Source organism: Lipotes vexillifer, unplaced genomic scaffold, assembly GCF_000442215.2.
Source record: "Lipotes vexillifer unplaced genomic scaffold, Lipotes_vexillifer_v1.1 scaffold1106, whole genome shotgun sequence".
Lineage (NCBI taxonomy): Eukaryota > Metazoa > Chordata > Mammalia > Artiodactyla > Lipotidae > Lipotes > Lipotes vexillifer.
In genome coordinates, this window is record NW_006776601.1 from 27086 (window position 1) to 39151 (window position 12066).

The following is a 12066-nucleotide window of genomic DNA, read 5'->3' on the forward strand; positions in this document are numbered from 1 at the left end:
CTTTCCCTATGCTACTGCTTCTGTAGAAGTGTCTTGTTGCCAAAGATCACAGAGAGAGGGTGGAAGGAAGAAAGAAACAAGGCTGTGAGTGGAGTCTTGGCCATCATTGTTGTAATAATCATGGCCAATCCTTTACTTTTTACAGGGTTTTATGGGTCACAAAGCCCTTGTACAAAAAAAATAATGATAATAATTACTAAACCCTATTAGTCATGTTATTACCTTTGAGGCACAATGCTAAATACTTTATATTCGTTATCTAATCTTCACAACAAATAGTACTATTACCCCCACTTTATTGATGGAGAAACCGAGGCACAGAAAATAGAAGTATCTAGTCCAGGGTCACACAGCTAGCAAGTGGTGCCAAGCCTGCGTTTGTAGTGGCTCTGCTCCACTGCAGCATCATTAGGCTCCTGCCTCTGCTTCCTGTGTGCCCCTGACTTTGGTCAAGAGGGAGCAGTGGGCACTTTGCAGCTTATCTTTCATGCGGGACCTGCCCAGGGCCAGGGGGTCATTGAGGCACCAAGAGAGAGTGAAACACACACAGTCCAGACGGTGAGAGTAGGGGTGCTCACTTTCACTGTACCTCACGACTCATGGGGCTTTCTCACTCTCTGGCTCTAAGTGCGTTTCCTCACCTGCAGGATGAGAGGGCTGGGCCAGAAAGGCTGCAGGAATCTCCAGGTTCTAGTATGAACTTCTTTCTGTTCTATGGTTTGGCATACCCCAGGAGTACATTTAGAGGTCCCTCTCCCTTTTAGCATAGCTTTTTTTTTTGGCCGCGCTACGTGGGATCTTACTTCCCCAACCATGGATCGAACCTGTGCCCCCTGCAGTGGAAGTGGAGTCCTAACCACTGGACCTCCAGGGAATTCCCTAGCATAACTTTTTTTTTTTTGCGGTACGCGGGCCTCTCACTGCTGTGGCCTCTCCCGTTGCGGAGCACAGGCTCCGGACGTGCAGGCTCAGAGGCCATGGCTCATGGGCCCAGCCGCTCCGTGGCATGTGGGATCTTCCCGGACCAGGGCACGAACCCGTGTCCCCTGCATCGGCAGGCGGACTCTCAACCACTGCGCCACCAGGGAAGCCCCCCTAGCATAACTTTTAAGGTACCTAAAAAAACAGCATCTGATCTGACACTGGGAAACCTTTGGGCCCAGCACCTATTATCCACATGTGTGACAGAGGGAGGCACCTTTCATGTTCCACTCCACTCCAGAGATGACACAGCTTTTAAACAATTTATATCCATATTGACTTTATTTTAACTAAGCATTTATTGTAAGGAAAATCAAATGAAGAAAAGGAGCCACCTGAATTTGCTCATAAACAGCCCTGGGATGAGTTTGGGGATAGCGTCTGTGGCCGTCCACATGTGTGCACGGGCACGGCACCCTGGGCGCCTGTGTGATTACTGCTGTGTGTGGTTTACTCCTTTAGTGCTCTCACTGCTGCCCTAGCAGATGCTGGCTGCCTTGATTTTTGTCCCAGGCCTGTGGGGGGAAGGGGACCCCTTACTCCCTGCTGCCTGGTTCTTCTGTTCTGCAATCAGAGCTGCTGAGTCATCCTCAAAAAAGATAGAGAATGAATCCTACCAAGGCTTCATGCCACCCGTGTTCTCCCAAGCCTTCCTCAGTGGTCATCAATCTTACTTTTTTCCCTTCATTTTTACTGAGTCCTTAAAACATTCCTCAGAGAGGTGGTGCCGCTGACGTACTCCCTTCTTATACCTCCATCTCTCCTCCCTTTGTCCCCTTGCTCTCGGGATGGTCTCCTATGCAGTGGGGTACATCCTTTTGCCTCTACCCTAACACATGCCTGTCCTGCTACATCTCCTTCTCTTAGAGGAAGACACGTTCCTTCTGCTCTATACGGCTGACCCCTCTTGTAGTACTCAGAACCTCATTCTTCCCACCTACTCTGGAACTTTTCTGACATGAACAATCCACCCTTCTCCATTCCATAACCATGACCCTCCTACTTCTTACTGGGGACCTACCATGGTTCAGATGAAATATGCTTCAACCTTCTCTAGGTAGCTTCCCAAGCCTTCCATACTTTGGTCCCATGTAACTACCACTACTTGTTAGTGCAAATGTTTTATCCTCACCATATCCTTTCCACATGTCATGCTAACTCTGCCTTTGCCCTGATGTGTGTAAAAGATAAGAGTGGAGGTAGGGGACTACCTCTTATTTACACTTCCTATGTGCCAGACATTGTACTAATGCTTTGCACACACTATTTCATCTAATCCTCGTAACAAATCTACGGATAGGAACTATCAGTATCTTCATTTTATAGATGAGGAAACTGAGGCATGGAGAGATCAAGAAACTTGCCGAAGTCATAAGCTAAGAAAGTTCTCCAGCTGTGATTTAAACATGTGCTTTTCCTTCACCCTCCTGCCTCCAATATAAATTGTTAAGAGTGTTGATGGCAGGTATTTGTTAGTAATAGTTCCTCATTAAATATATTTTTTAAAAGCATCATTATTGTTTGAAGAATACTTTAAAAGCATATGCAGCAGTAAAGCTAGAGTAGTTAGCATAAAGTTTCTTCTTCCTATCCAGGTTTCAATTCCTAGGTTCTTATTCTCCAGGCAACAAACTCCCTCTCTCCTTTTCTCAGTCTACAGCTTCTCTGCAGTGAAACTCTCCAGACAGCAGTGCGTGAATTGGAAGGGGAACTGGCATAAGATCATTTCATAATTAAATGGTCATCTTCCACATTAGATTGGACAGAAAAGTGACTCAAAGATCATCGCTGGCTATAATTCTTCTGTGTTGCTATTGGCACAGGCTAGCGATTTCTACCATAACCTACCTTGAAAGAAAAGGGAACCAATCAAAATCATTTAAAATTTTTCTATTAAAAAACTCACTGTAAATACAAGGTTAGATTTGTATACTGTTAGAATCAATCAACAAACAAATATTTATAGGTTATGCACTGTGTGTTCTGAACTGGGCTGCAGTAGTACAGGATGTAATAGTAATAAAGTTCTCATGGAGTTTACCTATGGATTAGGGTGATAAGATATAAGACATTGGATGATAGAGCCAACAGTGCAAGATAAAATACAGTTAATGCCTAACTTATGGGGTATCAACTCTAAGTACAGAGAAACTCAGGGGAGATGGACATTAAAAAGGGCTGAAATGGTCAACACAGGCTTGAGGTATGGTAGGAATTTGTAGTGGCAAAGGACAAGGGGAAGAAAGGTATTAAAGACAGTGGGCGCAACATGGGAAAACAAGTATCAATATTATGGAGGCAGTGAAGAGACCAGCTTCTCAAAATTTATGTAAGTGCTAGAGAGCAAGAGAAAATAAAGTTGAGAGGCAAAGAGCAGTCAAGGCAAAGTGGCTAGATTTCATGTCAAAAGGCCTAGGATCAGGTAATAGCAAGTGTTGATAAGAATGTAGAGAAATTGGAGTCTTACGTACACTGCTGGTGGAGATGTAAAATGGTGCAGTCATTTCTGAAAATAGTCTGGCACTTTCTCAAAAAGTTAAACATAGAGTTTCCACTCAACCCAGCAATTCCACTCTTATGTATATACCCAAGAAAAAGAAAACATAAGTCCACACAACAACTGTACATGAATGTTCATAGCAGCATCATTCATAATATCCAAAAAGTGGAAACAACTTAAAAGCACATCAATTGGATGAATGGATAACCAAAGTGTGTCACACAATGGGACACTATTCAGCCATAAAAAGAAATGATGTACTGATGATACATTCTACAACACGGATGAGCCTTGAAAACATGCTAAATGACAGAAGCCAGTCACAAAAGGCCACATGCTTTATGATTCTATTTATACAAAATGTCCAGGAATGTCCAAATATATAGATACAGAAAGTAGATTTGTAGTTATTTAAGAATTGGGTCATACCAGTCAGAATGGCCATCATCAAAAATCTACAAACAATAAATGCTGGAGAGGGTGTGGAGAAAAGGGAACCCTCCTACACTGTTTGTGGGAATGTAAATCAATACAGCCACTATGGAGAACAGTATGGAGGTTCCTTAAAAAACTAAAAATAGAATTACCATATGACCCAGCAATCCCACTATTGGGCATATACCCAGAAAAAACCATAATTCAAAAAGACACATGCACCCTGGTGTTCACTGTGGCACTATTTACAACAGCCAGGTCATTGAAGCAACCTAAATGTCCACTGACAGATGAATGGATAAAGAAGATGTGGTACATATATACAATGGAATATTACTCAACCATAAAAAGGAATGAAACTGGGTCATTTGTAGAGACGTGGATGGACCTAGAGACTGTCATACAGAGTGAAGTAAGTCAGAAAGAGAAAAACAGACATCGTATATTAACACATTATATGTGAAATCTAGACAAATGGTATAGATGATCTTATTTGCAAAGCAGAAATAGAGACACAGACGTAGAGAACAAACATATGGATACCAAGGGGGAAAGGGGGGATGGGATGAACTGGGAGATTGGGATTGACATATACACACCACTATGTATAAAATAGGTAACTATTGAGAACCTACTGTATAGCACAGGGAACTCTACTTGGTGCTCTGTGGTGACCTAAATGGGAAAGAAATAAAAAAAAGAGGGGATGTATGTATACATATAGCTGATTCACTTTGCTGTACAGTAGAAACTAACACAACATTGTAAAGCAACTATACTCCAGCAAAAATTAATAAAAAAACAGATGAATGGATAAAGAAGATATAGTATACACACACAATGGAATACTATGCAGCCATAAAAAAGAACAAAATTTTGCCATTTGCAGCAACGTGGATGGACTTGGAGGGCATTATGCTAAGTGAAATATGTCAGACAGAGAAAGACAAACACTGTATGATATCACTTATATGTGGAATCTAAAATATACAACAAACTAGTGAATATAACAAAAAGAAACAGATTCAGAGATATAGAGAACTAGTGGTTACCAGTGGGGAGAGGGAAGGGGGGAGTGGCAGCATAGGGGTAGGGGAGTTAGAGGTACCAACTATTAGCTATAAAATAAGCTACAAAGACATATTATACAGCATAGGGAATATAGTCAATATTTTATAACAACTATAAATAGGAATATAACCTTTAAAAATTGTGAATCACTGTGTTGTACACATGTAACTTAAATAATATTGTACAGCAACTATGCTTCAATTAAAAAATAAAATAAATTAAAAAAAGAATTGGGGGAATGAGGTGGTAAGGAGTGACAGCTTTGATACGGTGAAATGTTCTAAATTGATTGTGGTTATGGCTGCACAACTCTGTGAATATACTAAAAACCATTAAATCATACACTTTAATGAGTAAACTGTATATAGTATATGAATTATATCTCAGTAAAGCTGTTCCAAAAAAGAAAGTATAGAAAGGGATTTAAAATATACAAATATGACTTCATTGGTGGAGCTGACGTTCAGCTGCAGGTAGAGACCTTGATACCAAGGTGACCTCTAGGATACTTGGTGCTGAGAGTTTACTAATGAGACCTGGTAACTCTAGCCACAAATGGGACAGGAGATAAAGACAGGCAGAAGGTAAGAGTTAGTAGTGCAAACATCTTATCCAGAAAAGAAAGCACCCTGGAATCTTTGTGGCTAGAAAATTTATACCTACAGTTTATTAGACCAAGCTCCTCCAAAGCAGATGCTTTCTTATTCCTTTCTGTATTCCTAATGATTTGTAGAGGGCCTGAATTTTAATGGCTACTCAAACTATGTGTGTTAAAGGTTTTGGTTAATAGAGTAAACATTAAATCAACACTGTTAGGTTTGTCAAAGGGTGCCCAGAATGAGGTTTTCACCAGTCTGAGGATAGATGAGAAAAACAAGGTCAATGTGAGATCTGTATTTGTTAAAGAGTAAATAGGCAGAAGGACCATAAAAATTAAGGCTTTTATATAATTGGTTGCAATTTAAACCTATATATTAAAAAGCAGAATACTTACAATTATGCTATGGGATTAAGGGCCAACACAATTTCTCCTTTTGAGGTATAAATGTAACCTAAGTTCTTGGTTTCTGATTTAAAAAGAAAAATCAAACTTCTAGATCCAAACAAACAAGCAGGCAAACAAGCAAACAGGGAAATACTAGAATTTGCACATTTTAAAATGTGCTAGAAGATTTTACTTAAGTGTGATAAGATAGATATATCCTATCACACTTAAGTAAATTACAGTTTTCATAGGATAAAATAACTTTCTCTTCACGAAGGAAAAAGAGGCATCTTGGGTTTTTCTGAGGAAATATTTCCTTTGTGGTCTTTTTAGAAAGCTCGAGCTAAATATTATATTTTGCATGTCATGTTTTCGGTTATAGGCATAATTTAATTCTCAGTAACCATTCAAAACATAGAATAAACTGATTATAAAATCTCCACCACTTTCTTGAGGGAAAAGAGAGTTGGAATCACCATGGAGTAATAATGTTGGAGTAACAGCTGGGAGTTGCTTGAGGAGAAGGGTAAGTCCCAAACACAACTGTTCCATATAAGAATGTGACAGGAGGATGCCAGATGAAGGATGAAGAGAGCAACCAACACCTAAAATGTAGGACTGGAAGTCTCTTAATATAGAGAGAACCAGAAGTATTCAATTAGCTATGATAAAGTAATTCAGACTAATTGCATGAGGGATGAGGCTTCCTTTTTTTTTATAAAAAAGGCCAAAATATTACTTAAAAATAGTTTATTATGTATAGGCAGTATCCTAAGCACTGTATGCATATTAACTAATGTCATCCTCATAAAAACCTCATAAGTTTCAGATAGAGATATCTATTCAGGTGAGGAAAGTGAGGCACAAGCACACTAAGTGACTACTCAGGGCCATAAAGCTGTTATGTTAGGTAGTAACTGGGATTTAAATCCAGTTGGTCTGGCTCTAGAGTCCAAACTCTCAACCATTACACTATATACTTAGATTATATAGCCCATCTACTAGGTTGTCTATCTCTAGTTACAACAGGTTGAACAGTGTAAAATTTAGGTTGAGAAGATAGACATATTTAAAAAATGGGATGGTAGAGACATATATAATGCTTGTGGCAACCCAAGAGGCAGTAATAGGAAAAGTGGTCCAAACTGAATGGCATTCAGATCCCCGTGCAAGCCCCCTTCCCTGGGGGCTTTCCATTGTTTTCCATTTTTAATCAGTTTTATTGAGGTGCAGTTTACATAGGATAAAATGCACCCATTTTAAGAGTGTAGCTCTGAGTCTTGGCAAATGTATTTGCCTGTGTAACCACCACTACTCTCACCCCAAAAGTTTCCCTAATGTCCCTTTCAAGTCAATCCTCACCCCATTTGCAGCCCTAGGCCACTGCTTGTTTTCTTTCTACCATTAGAGATAGAATATCATATAAGTTGCACAATACTGTTGGTACTTCGTATTTTCAGTCCAGATTTTTTCACTCGGCATGATGTTTTTGTGATTTACCTGTGCTGTTGTGTGTAATTGCCTTTGCATTTGACATTTCCTTCAAGGAATAGATCTCTTTCACACATCTTATTCATCCTTAAAGGCCTATTCAGATGATATCTTTTACTTTCTTCCTTACTTCAAATCCTAACCTGCATAGTACTGTAATGTTTCATCCTCACAGCAGGTATGCAAGCAAGATCACACGAGTGTTGCATTTTTCTAGTCAAAATTTGCACCTTGTCCATTAATAATCAATTATCTGTTTACTAAGTCATGTCTTTAAGTCATCTCTAGGCATCTTTAATATTTCTTTTGGCATGTTGACTTGCATGTTTTGCACTCAAGCACCTAATTTTCTGCATCATACCTTGCATAACAGGGAAGGTGGAGATGGGAACAATTTCACCCTTAAAAGCAATGATAGGGAATCTTTAAATTGATAACCACTGAACCACAAAAAAGCAACATAAGCTAAAAAATAATTTAGATATTTCCTCTAGAGAAAACACTCTTCTTTTAGAATTTTATTTATTTATTTATTTTTTATTTTTGGCTGCACTGTGAGGCTTGTGGGATCTTAGTTCCCCAACCAGGGACTGAACCTGGGCCCTCAGCAGTGAAAATGCAGAGTCATAACCACTGGACTGCCAAGGAACTCCCTTTTCTTTTTGAGAATTTTAAAAGGAGGAACTAATAGTCCCATTAAAAAAGAAAATACACAATTTTGTTGATACTTGAGATTATAATTCTGTATAATACACTTCTAAGTTATTTTATTTGGGGAGAAATATGAGGAGAAAGAAAAAACAAATGAGGGACAGAGAAAAGAAAAAAGCTAAAAGAAAGACTTAAGCATAGAATATAATATACAGACAGAGACGGACAGCTCAAAAAGAAAACCAAACACCGAGAAAGACATACTAAAAGAGGGACAGATGCGCGTAACACACGTCACTTAGATGGTCATGTATTATCTATTATGTAGTAATATTTCCATCTTGTGGCCTTTTAGGGTATTTCCTCTAAAGGGTTTTAAAGTCAAATTATTGCTCATTATAAGCATAAATGGGAATCACCTCTTAGTATGTACTCTAAAGGTCAATTGAATTAAGCCAAAGACTAGAAACTAGAATTTCCAGAGCTTACATATGGTATCACTTTTTAGCACAGAGGGAAAATGGGATGGAATGCACGAAGCACCCCATTCACATAGATAATGAGGGACAGTTCACAGAGATAAGGATCCTATTGCTTCTTGGCCACTTCCTGTGCTAAGTGTAGGGACTTGCTTCATTCTAAAACCTAAAATCAAAGGCAAACTATATATTTATTGACATTTCTTCCAGCAAATCTAAGAAGCAATGATTCATTTTTCAGGAAGCTTGTCTGAAAAATAATTCTTGTTTTCTTCCTACAAGCCTTATTTTCTAGACATTAATTATCACAGAAAAAAAAAAACCTGAAGGAACTATAGTTCATAGTCTAAAAATATATCTTGCCCATGACGAATGCAGATATCAGAGTTTAGATTATCGCATTCTACCCTAAAACTCAAAATCATCTTTTTTTTTTTTTTTTTTTTTGCGGAGGGTGGGGGTCACGCTGCACAGCGTGCAGGATCATAGTTCCCCAACCAGGAATTGAACCTGGGCCCCAGCAGTGAAAGCGCCAAGTCCTAACCAAGTCCTAACCAGTGGACCACCAGGGAATTCCCATGCATGCCAATTTTTTGACTAATGAGTGGTTGGTGTAAGGTGGGGGAAAGTAGGAAGCATGCCTTGTGCACAATTGTCCTGAGAGAAGGAAGCAGGTGGTTCCTTATCTACTTATTTACATGATGTTCCATTCAAATTTGATCATTAGGCATGTGACCCCAGGCTCATCTAATCAGAGTCTAGAATACCCTGGCCAGAGTCATTTGATTCAAGCCTGGGTTATTGAGTAGAATAATTCTCTGCAAAGGACTCTATGTCATGTTGTCAGGTCAAATCAACTAGATTGCTGCTCATTCATTCATTCACTTATTCTACGCATATTCAGGTGTCAGGTGTTCTGGACACAGTGCTGAACAATACAGACATATTCCTGCTCGTATGAAGCTCAGAGTATTGCAGAGGAATCAGAGGGAAGAGAGAGCTGAGGAACCGTGTGAGGAGGGCTTGGGGTCTCTGTGGAGGTCAGGAGGGAATTGGGTGTTGTGTGCTCTTAAGTTTCCTGTTGGTTGGTGTTACTTTAAAGGCATATGACTTGATTGATAAATTTTAGGGGGAGAAAAGATCAACAAAAGAAAAAGATTGTGATTGACCTTATTTAATCAGAAGTTTAGTTGATAAGAATCTATTTTGGTTAACTGAAGAGCTGTGGAAAATTAACTTGGGTATACATAAACGGCAAAAGCGAGGAAGAAAGCACGGTCAGCAAGTGTGTGTGGGGTAGTATGATTTGAAAAGACTTCCAGGGGAAAGTGAATTTTGAAAAAGAGTTAAAAGTTTGTGGTGGACAATGAAAGAGGAGAAAAGACTTGATAGCTCTTCAGGTAAAAGTACTGTGCCAAAAACTAATAAGTGCTTGTGGGGAGGTACCAGGTAGATTGGCTTATAAGAGAACTGAAAGAAGGTGGGGCTGGATTTCCAGGCTGAGATACTTGGATTAGATTGTGTAGATTGTATGAGTGATAGGTTTCCATGGAGGTGTTAGTAATGAGAGTGAAGAATTGTTGGTCCATCTCCTGATAGACAGCGATATGGCCAAGAGCTTAAATTCCAGAATGCCCACCCAACCGCCTGGGTTCCTAAGGCTTAAAGGAGACTTACAGCAAGCACACAGGACACTTTGGGCAATGCCCACATGTTGCTCCTCCCCAGAGCTCTGACCCTATTTTCTTATCTGTCTCCTCTCCTGGATGAATTGTGCCAGATCGTGTGTGAGCCAGGAGGACACGAATTTACCTGTCCGAGGGTCAGCTGAGGTGTCTGTGTAGTGGCTACTTTTTATTTTGGCCACTTTGCTACTCTTTCCTCCTGATTGCCCTTTGGGGATCCAACCCCCCTCTTACTCTCAGTCTAAGTAGTTTGGGAGAACGCCACTCCTAGCTTCAGGGATGGACTTGTGATCTTAGGCTGTCTAATCAACGTGGTTTCTGGGACTTTTCCAAGAAATCCTGGGAAGTAAGCAGAGCCTAGCAGTAAGGATTTTATGGGCCTGAAGCTGCTGCAGAGGCTGAAAACTGCTAAGCCCAAGGAAAAGGAACAAAGAGATGAAGATGAGAGCATCTAGTTGTACCTGGGGTATTTCTGAGATTTTTCAGTATTGTGAGCTAATAATATTCCTTCTTCTGTTTAAGCCAGTTTGGTTTGAATTTTCTGTTGCATGCAGCTGAGAGTCCCACCCTTGACTATAGCCTAATTCTTGGCTTTTTTTCTCATATGCCCATGCTTTGACCTTGGCCATCTGGATTTTACTTCCTTGTCTGGGAGAGGAGTCCCTGGAGAGCAGAACTGTCAAACTACCTACTGGAAGCCTCTTTTCCCTTCAATCCCACCCTGGGATTTTTCTTTAGGTTTTTTCCCCCATAGGCTTTTCAAGAGGGAGAGGAAGAAGGAGAGGGAGACATGGAAGGGAAGAGAGAAAGACACTAGTATTTACTAAAAGACTGTCCCTTTATTCCTCTTTCTTAAAACCCCACTCCATAGCATCATGGCTCCTGAAGTCTTTTTGGTCTTTGACCTTCATTAGAGCTCCCTTTTTTTGCCAGGCAGTGTGTGGGGTGCAATGCGAGGAAGGAAACTTTTAGTCCCTCATAAAGATTAGAAACTTTAGCCAACAATGATGCCTGAGTGAGACGTCCCACGCACGAGAAGGGCTAAGAACTTGTAGGTCCTTTTGGCTCATTCTACCAGCCTAGACAGTCACTCCTCATCCCATGAGAATCTCTAAAGTGACTGACATAGGCTGTATGTTGTTTCTTGGCATCTTTTCCCAAGGGTTTGTGGTGGTTGGGTTCTGTATGCAAAGCTGGTTTCATTATCGTGTTTTACTCAGTTGATTGATTAATTTGAGGCATATTGAAATCCTACTTAAAATAATCACCACCTGTTTAAGAGTTTGAAAATTTACAAATTGCTTTTACATATATCATCTATTTTCTCTTCAAAAGAAACTTGGTTGGAAAGTAGGCTGGGTATTAGGGTGATTTTACAGATGAGGAGACTGACTTGAGCAGAGCAGTGTCTTTCCTGAGATGATGCAGCCAGTAAGTGGGGGAGCCATAGCTGAAGCTGGAGGCTGAGTCATTCAACCCATATTCAGGGATTCACACCCTCCGCTCACACCCCACCCCCCACGATGCACTCTCTGATAGCTCAGTCTGGGACTGAGGAAAATACAAAAGGAGCGTAAAACACGGTCTTATTGAAAAATCAAGGTACATGTGCAAGACATGAACAGCTCCATGGGATATAAGTAGGGCCAGACTTTTATCTTCAGAAGCTCTATGAAATAAAAAAGATTATGATGTCTCTCCTGCATATAATTGAAGAATACAAAACAAGTCTAAACGAAAGTGTAGGGATTCCACTTAAGTTTTTTTTTTTTTTTTTTTTTTTTTTGG

The 12066-nt window shown here is 40.1% G+C and overlaps 1 protein-coding gene across 3 annotated transcripts in view; it reads right to left on the reverse strand.

Annotated features, from left to right (window-relative positions):
• The window catches only part of CASR (calcium sensing receptor), an 82218-nt gene that overhangs the window by 9820 nt on the left and 60332 nt on the right, over nt 1–12066 (reverse strand). The window lies entirely within an intron of this gene.